Source organism: Cryptomeria japonica, unplaced genomic scaffold, assembly GCF_030272615.1.
Source record: "Cryptomeria japonica unplaced genomic scaffold, Sugi_1.0 HiC_scaffold_166, whole genome shotgun sequence".
Taxonomy (NCBI): domain Eukaryota; kingdom Viridiplantae; phylum Streptophyta; class Pinopsida; order Cupressales; family Cupressaceae; genus Cryptomeria; species Cryptomeria japonica.
The window spans coordinates 208,209-215,747 of record NW_026728988.1 but is presented as its reverse complement, the minus strand read 5'-3'; the positions used below and the strand labels follow the sequence as shown (position 1 = coordinate 215,747).

The 7,539-nt window shown below is 62.9% G+C and overlaps 1 non-coding gene across 1 annotated transcript; it reads left to right on the top strand.

The window, feature by feature from the left end:
* Positions 1-1,505: 1,505 nt before the first annotated feature.
* On the top strand, positions 1,506-1,624 carry LOC131867241 (5S ribosomal RNA). Its single transcript, XR_009365800.1, has one exon. It is a non-coding gene; the product is annotated as a 5S ribosomal RNA (ribosomal RNA).
* The last annotated feature ends 5,915 nt before the right edge of the window (positions 1,625-7,539 follow it).

Genomic DNA, 7,539 nt, shown 5'->3' with positions numbered 1-7,539 from the left:
CGCACCCGGGGCAAGCCGGGCTCGGACTTCGTGCACGCCGCACCTTGGAGCACACATCGGAGCGCTCCCGGGTTCGCACCAGCATTGCGCACCTTTGATGCGCTGCCTTCACTAATTTCCAGAAAAGGCAAAAAAAAAAAAAAAACGAGATTTTAAAATTTCCGTTTTGAAAGATAGTGAAAAAAACGGAACGCGGGTGCCATCTTGAGCCCGCCCTGGTGTGCAGCCCAGGCAAGTTGTGCGCACCAAGGCACCCACCCTGGCCAAGGTGGGTCACGGGGTGGGTCCTAGGGTGGGTAACGGGGTGGGTACTAAGGTGCGTGCCAAGGTGGGTCATGGGGTGGGTGCCAAGGTGGGCACCAGGGTGGGTGTGCACCAACCCTAGCCAGGGTAGGTCACGGGGTGGTTGTCGGGGTGGGCGTCAAGGAGCCAAGGTGGGTGGCAAGTAGCCAAGTTGCGTGCCAAGGTGGGTGTCGGGGTGGGTGCCAAGGATCCAAGGTGGGTGCCAAGGAACCAAGGTGGGTGTCTGGGTGGGTGCCGAGGTGGGAGCCAGGGTGGGTCCCAAGGTGAGTGCAAAGGTGGGTGCCAGGGTCAAGGTGAGTGCCAATGTGGGTTCCAAGGTGCCAGGGTCAGGGTGAGTGCCAATGTGGGTTCAAAGGTGCTAAGTTGGGTGCGAGGTTGGGTGCGAGGGTGGGTGGGTGCCAAGGTGTGCTAGGTGGAAGCCCGGGTGGGTCGGCATCCCATGGGTGTCGAGTTGGGTGCCTGATGGGTGCTTCTTGTCAAGTTTTAGTCGTCGGGACTCATTTCGAGCCTTAGAGGTCGTTTCTTGTCCGGTTGCCCTGTCTTCGACCTGGGAACCCAATTTTGGTCCTCGGGTCCCATTTTTTTTTGTCTCGCATCCCACTTTTGGCCTGTGGCCTTTTCGGGGTCGATTCTCGTTTTGGGCATCAGAGCATGTTTCTTCTCCTAAAACCCAATATTTGTTTATTAAGTCTCGGAACACATTTTTGTTCTCGTGGACCCATCATGGGTCTTGGAACGCATTTGTGGTCCTTGGGTCCCATTTTGCATCCCGAAACTTGTGTTTTGGTGCTTGATCCCTATTTTGGGTGCCCACCTTGCACCAAGTGCGCACCCGGGGCAAACCGAGCGCCTTGGTGCACCGGGGCAAGATCGAGCGTGCACCCGAGGCGCCCCGAACATGCACCAAGGTGCACTCGGCCCACATGTGAGCGCAGGTCGTTGCGCCCGAGGTGGTGTGTGGGCACCGCGTTGCAGACGGGACACTGCACGCACACGACGCCCCGTCCAGGTGCACGCACGTAGGCCGGGCCGGGTGCACACCCGACGCCCTAGCAAGGTGCGCGCACCCGGGCAGGGCTCACACTTGGCGAACGGGGCGCACTTCGCGAGGGAGGGTGTGCACCTCGACGGGGGTGGGTGGCCGGGGTGGATTCGCACGTGGGTCGCGGTTTGCTAAGTACACACTGCGACAAGCTCATAACGGGTGCGATCATACCAGCGTTAGTGCACCGGATCCCATCAGAACTCCGCAGTTAAGCGCGCTTGGGCCGGAGTAGTACTGGGATGGGTGACCTCCCGGGAAGTCCCGGTGTTGCACCCTTTCTTAGTTTTTCGCCGGGCGTCGCAATGCTATTTGAATAAACCTTTTGCCCGTTTGCGTTCTCGTCGGGGCCGGGCCGGGCCGGGGTGCGCTGCCCGCACTACCGCGCGCGCGGGGGCGACACCGAGCGCGCACCCGAGGCGCCCCGAGCACACAGGCCACGGTGCAACCCGGGCGTTGTGCGCGCACCCCGGTGCGCCCGAGGTGCTGCGCGCGCACCCAGGTGAAATCGGTGTGCACCTCGGCCAGTGCGCGCTCGGTCGAGTCGCGCACGTTGGCCAAGGTGCACGGTGATGTTTCTTACTCTAAGGTTCCGCACCAGACGCCCGGGACAGGTGAGCGAAGCTGGGCGGGGCCGGGTGCGCGGCCGGGGCAGGTGCACGCAGCTGGAGAGAGCTTTGGAGCACACCAGAGGTGCGCACCTTGGAGCACACTTCGGAGCGCACCAATGATGCGCTCCATTCAAAAGTTTCCTGAAAAGGCAAAAAAAGTTGAGATTATAGAATTTCCCACTTGAGAGATTGTAAAAAAAAAAAATTTAAAATGAAGGAAACGCGGGTGCCAAGGTGTGCGCGCCCGGGTGCGCAGCCCAGCCAAGGTGTGCGCACCAAGGCGCCCACCCTGGCGAAGGTGCACGCAAGGTGCGCACCCGAGGCAAACCGGACAATTAACCCAACTTTCGACTTCGCGCGCACCTGCGCACCTTGGAGCGCACTTCGGAGCGCTCCTTGGTGCGCACCAATCTTGGGCACCTCGGAGTGCACCATGGCGCCCACCAAGGTGCGCACCCGGGGCAAACCGAGCTCCGACTTCGTGCGCACCTTGGAGCGCACGAAAGGTGCGCACCATGGCGCCCACCAAGGTGCGCAGCCCAGCCAAGGCGTGCGCATCAAGGTGCGCACCCTGGCGAAGGTGCGCACCCGGGGCAAACCGAGCTCCGACTTCGTGCGCACCTTGGAGCGCACAAAGGGTGCGCAACCCAGCCAAGGTGTGCGCACCCCGGGCAAACCGAGCTCCGAATCGTGCGCACCTTGGAGCACACTTCGGAGCCCTCCTTGGTGCGCACCGATGTTGCGCACCTCGGAGCGCACCCGGGGAAAACAATGCAATTAACCCGACTTTCGACTTCGTGGGCACCTCGGAGCGCTCTCGGGTTCGCACCTCGGAGCACACCGAGGTGCGCACCTTTGATGCGCTGCCTTCACCAATTTCCAGAAAAGGCAAGAAAACATTGAGAAGGTGTGCGCACCGAGGTGCCCACCCTGGCGAAGGTGCACGCGAGGTGCGCACCCGGGGCAAACCGGGCTCCGACTTCGTGCACGCCATGCTGCGCACCTTGGAGGGCCATGGTGCGCACCTTGGAGCACACTTCGGAGCGCTCAATGGTGCCCAACCCAGCCAAGGTGCCCACCGCGGCGAAGGTGCACGCGAGGTGCGCACCCGGGGCAAACCGGGCTCCGACTTCGTGCACGCCGCACCTTGGAGCACACTTCGGAGCGCTCCTTGGTGCGCACCAGGGCGCGCAACCCAGCCGAGGTGCCCACCCCGGCGAAGGTGCACGCGGGGTGCGCACCCGGGGCAAACCGGGCTCCGACTTCGTGCACGCCATGGTGCCCACCGCGGCGAAGGTGCACGCGAGGTGCGCACCCGGGGCAAACCGGGCTCCGACTTCGTGCACGCCGCACCTTGGAGCACACTTCGGAGCGCTCCTTGGTGCGCACCAGGGCGCGCAACCCAGCCGAGGTGCCCACCCCGGCGAAGGTGCACGCGAGGTGCGCACCCGGGGCAAACCGGGCTCCGACTTCGTGCACGCCATGGTGCCCACCGCGGCGAAGGTGCACGCGAGGTGCGCACCCGGGGCAAACCGGGCTCCGACTTCGTGCACGCCGCACCTTGGAGCACACTTCGGAGCGCTCCTTGGTGCGCACCATGGTGCCCACCAGGGCGCGCAACCCCGCCGAAGGTGCACGCGAGGTGCGCACCCGGGGCAAACCGGGCTCCGACTTCGTGCACGCCGCACCTTGGAGCACACTTCGGAGCGCTCCTTGGTGCGCACCAGGGCGCGCAACCCCGCCGAAGGTGCACGCGAGGTGCGCACCCGGGGCAAACCGGGCTCCGACTTCGTGCACGCCATGGTGCGCACCAGGGTGCCCACCGCGGCGAAGGTGCGCACCCGGGGCAAACCGGGCTCCGACTTCGTGCACGCCGCACCTTGGAGCACACTTCGGAGCGCTCCTTGGTGCGCACCAGGGCGCGCAACCCAGCCGAGGTGCCCACCCCGGCGAAGGTGCACGCGAGGTGCGCACCCGGGGCAAACCGGGCTCCGACTTCGTGCACGCCATGGTGCCCACCGCGGCGAAGGTGCGCACCCGGGGCAAACCGGGCTAGGACTTCGTGCACGCCGCACCTTGGAGCACACTTCGGAGCGCTCCTTGGTGCGCACCATGGTGCCCACCAGGCCGCGCAACCCAGCCAAGGTGTGCGCACCAAGGTGCACGCGAGGTGCGCACCCGGGGCAAACCGGGGTCCGGCTTCGTGCACGCCGCACCTTGGAGCACACATCGGGGCGCTCCCGGGTTCGCACCGGCGTTGCGCACCGTGGTGGGCACCTCGGAGCGCACCGTGGTGGGCACCTCGGAGCACACCAAGGTGGGCAGCGAGGTGCGCACCTTTGATGCGATGCCTTCACTAATTTCCATAAAAGGCAAAAAAAAACGAGATTTTAAAATTTCCGTTTTGAAAGATAGTGAGAAAAAGGGAATGCTGGTGCCATCTTGAGCCCGCCCTGGTGCGCAGCCCAGCCAAGGTGTGCGCACCAAGGTGCCCACCCTGGCGAAGGTGCGCGCCCGGGCAATTAACCCAACTTCCAACTTCGCGCGCGCCAGGGTGGGAGCGCACCCAACAACCGGGCCTGGGAAGAGCCAATGCGAGAAACCCCACCAAACGCTCTGACAAAAAAAGAGGGGGCGCTCCAGTAACCCCGCTTCGGAGCGCACCCTGGGCAAACCCAGCCAGGGTGCCCACCCCGGCCAAGGTGCAGGCGAGGTGCGCACCCGGGGCAAACCGGGCTCCGACAACGTGCACGCCGCACCTTGGAGCACACTTCGTAGCGCTCCCGGGTGCGCACCTCAGAGCACACCAAGGTGGGCAGCGAGGTGCGCACCTTTGATGCGCTGCCTTCACTAATTTCCAGAAAAGGCAAAAAAAAGAGGAGATTTTAAAATTTCCGTTTTGAAAGATAGTGAAAAAAACGGAACGCGGGTGCCATCTTGAGCCCGCCCTGGTGCACAGCCCAGGTAAGGTGCCCACCCTGGCAAAGGTGCGCACCCGGGCAATTAACCCTACTTCCGACTTCGTGCGCGCCAGGGTGGCAACCGGGCCTGGGAAGAGCCAATGCGAGAAACCCCACCAAACGCTCCGACAAAAAAAGAGGCGGCGCTCCAATAACCCCGCTTCGGAGCGCAGCCGGGGCAAACCCAGCCAAGGTGCCCACCCCGACGAAGGTGCACGCGAGGTGCGCACCCGGGGCAAACCGGGCTCCGACAACGTGCACGCAGCACCTTGGAGCACACTTCGAAGCACTCCCGGGTGCCCACCGGCGTTGCGCACCGTGGTGGGCAGCGAGGTGCGCACCTTTGATGCGCTGCCTTCACTAATTTCCAGAAAAGGCAAAAAAAAATGAGATTTTAAAATTTCCGTTTTGAAAGATAGTGAAAAAAACGGAACGCGGGTGCCATCTTGAGCCCGCCCTGGTGCGCAGCCCAGGCAAGGCATGCGCACCAAGGTGCCCACCCGCGGTGCACACCCGGGGCAAACCGGGCTCCGACTTCGTGCAGGCCGCACCTTGGAGCACACTTCGGAGCGCTCCTTGGTGCGCACCATGGTGCCCACCAGGGCGCACCCGGGGCAAACCGGGCTCCGACTTCGTGCACGCCGCACCTTGGAGCACACATCGGAGCGCTCCCAGGTTCGCACCAGCGTTGCGCACCTTTGATGCGCTGCCTTCACTAATTTCCAGAAAAGGCAAAAAAAAACGATATTTTAAAATTTCCGTTCTGAAAGATAGTGAAAAAAACGGAACGCGGGTGCCATCTTGAGCCCTTCCTGGTGCGCAGCCCAGGCAAGTTGTGCGCACCAAGGTGCCCACCCTGGCGGAGGTGCGCGCCCGGGGCAAACCGGGCTCCGACTTCGTGCACTGCATGGTGCCCACCAAGGCGCGCAACCCAGCCAAGGTGCCCACCGCAGCGAAGGTGCACGCGAGGTGCGCACCCGAGGTGCACACCCGGGGCAAACCGAGCTCCGACTTCGTGCACGCCGCACCTTGGAGCACACTTCAGAGCGCTCCTTGGTGCGCACCAGGGCGCGCAACCCAGCCAAGGTGCTCACCCCGGCGAAGGTGCACGCGAGGTGCGCACCCGGGGCAAGCCGGGCTCGGACTTCGTGCACGCCGCACCTTGGAGCACACATCGGAGCGCTCCCGGGTTCGCACCAGCATTGCGCACCTTTGATGCGCTGCCTTCACTAATTTCCAGAAAAGGCAAAAAAAAAAAAAAAACGAGATTTTAAAATTTCCGTTTTGAAAGATAGTGAAAAAAACGGAACGCGGGTGCCATCTTGAGCCCGCCCTGGTGTGCAGCCCAGGCAAGTTGTGCGCACCAAGGCACCCACCCTGGCCAAGGTGGGTCACGGGGTGGGTCCTAGGGTGGGTAACGGGGTGGGTACTAAGGTGCGTGCCAAGGTGGGTCATGGGGTGGGTGCCAAGGTGGGCACCAGGGTGGGTGTGCACCAACCCTAGCCAGGGTAGGTCACGGGGTGGTTGTCGGGGTGGGCGTCAAGGAGCCAAGGTGGGTGGCAAGTAGCCAAGTTGCGTGCCAAGGTGGGTGTCGGGGTGGGTGCCAAGGATCCAAGGTGGGTGCCAAGGAACCAAGGTGGGTGTCTGGGTGGGTGCCGAGGTGGGAGCCAGGGTGGGTCCCAAGGTGAGTGCAAAGGTGGGTGCCAGGGTCAAGGTGAGTGCCAATGTGGGTTCCAAGGTGCCAGGGTCAGGGTGAGTGCCAATGTGGGTTCAAAGGTGCTAAGTTGGGTGCGAGGTTGGGTGCGAGGGTGGGTGGGTGCCAAGGTGTGCTAGGTGGAAGCCCGGGTGGGTCGGCATCCCATGGGTGTCGAGTTGGGTGCCTGATGGGTGCTTCTTGTCAAGTTTTAGTCGTCGGGACTCATTTCGAGCCTTAGAGGTCGTTTCTTGTCCGGTTGCCCTGTCTTCGACCTGGGAACCCAATTTTGGTCCTCGGGTCCCATTTTTTTTTGTCTCGCATCCCACTTTTGGCCTGTGGCCTTTTCGGGGTCGATTCTCGTTTTGGGCATCAGAGCATGTTTCTTCTCCTAAAACCCAATATTTGTTTATTAAGTCTCGGAACACATTTTTGTTCTCGTGGACCCATCATGGGTCTTGGAACGCATTTGTGGTCCTTGGGTCCCATTTTGCATCCCGAAACTTGTGTTTTGGTGCTTGATCCCTATTTTGGGTGCCCACCTTGCACCAAGTGCGCACCCGGGGCAAACCGAGCGCCTTGGTGCACCGGGGCAAGATCGAGCGTGCACCCGAGGTGCCCCGAACATGCACCAAGGTGCACTCGGCCCACATGTGAGCGCAGGTCGTTGCGCCCGAGGTGGTGTGTGGGCACCGCGTTGCAGACGGGACACTGCACGCACACGACGCCCCGTCCAGGTGCACGCACGTAGGCCGGGCCGGGTGCACACCCGACGCCCTAGCAAGGTGCGCGCACCCGGGCAGGGCTCACACTTGGCGAACGGGGCGCACTTCGCGAGGGAGGGTGTGCACCTCGACGGGGGTGGGTGGCCGGGGTGGATTCGCACGTGGGTCGCGGTTTGCTAAGTACACACTGCGACAAGCTCATAAC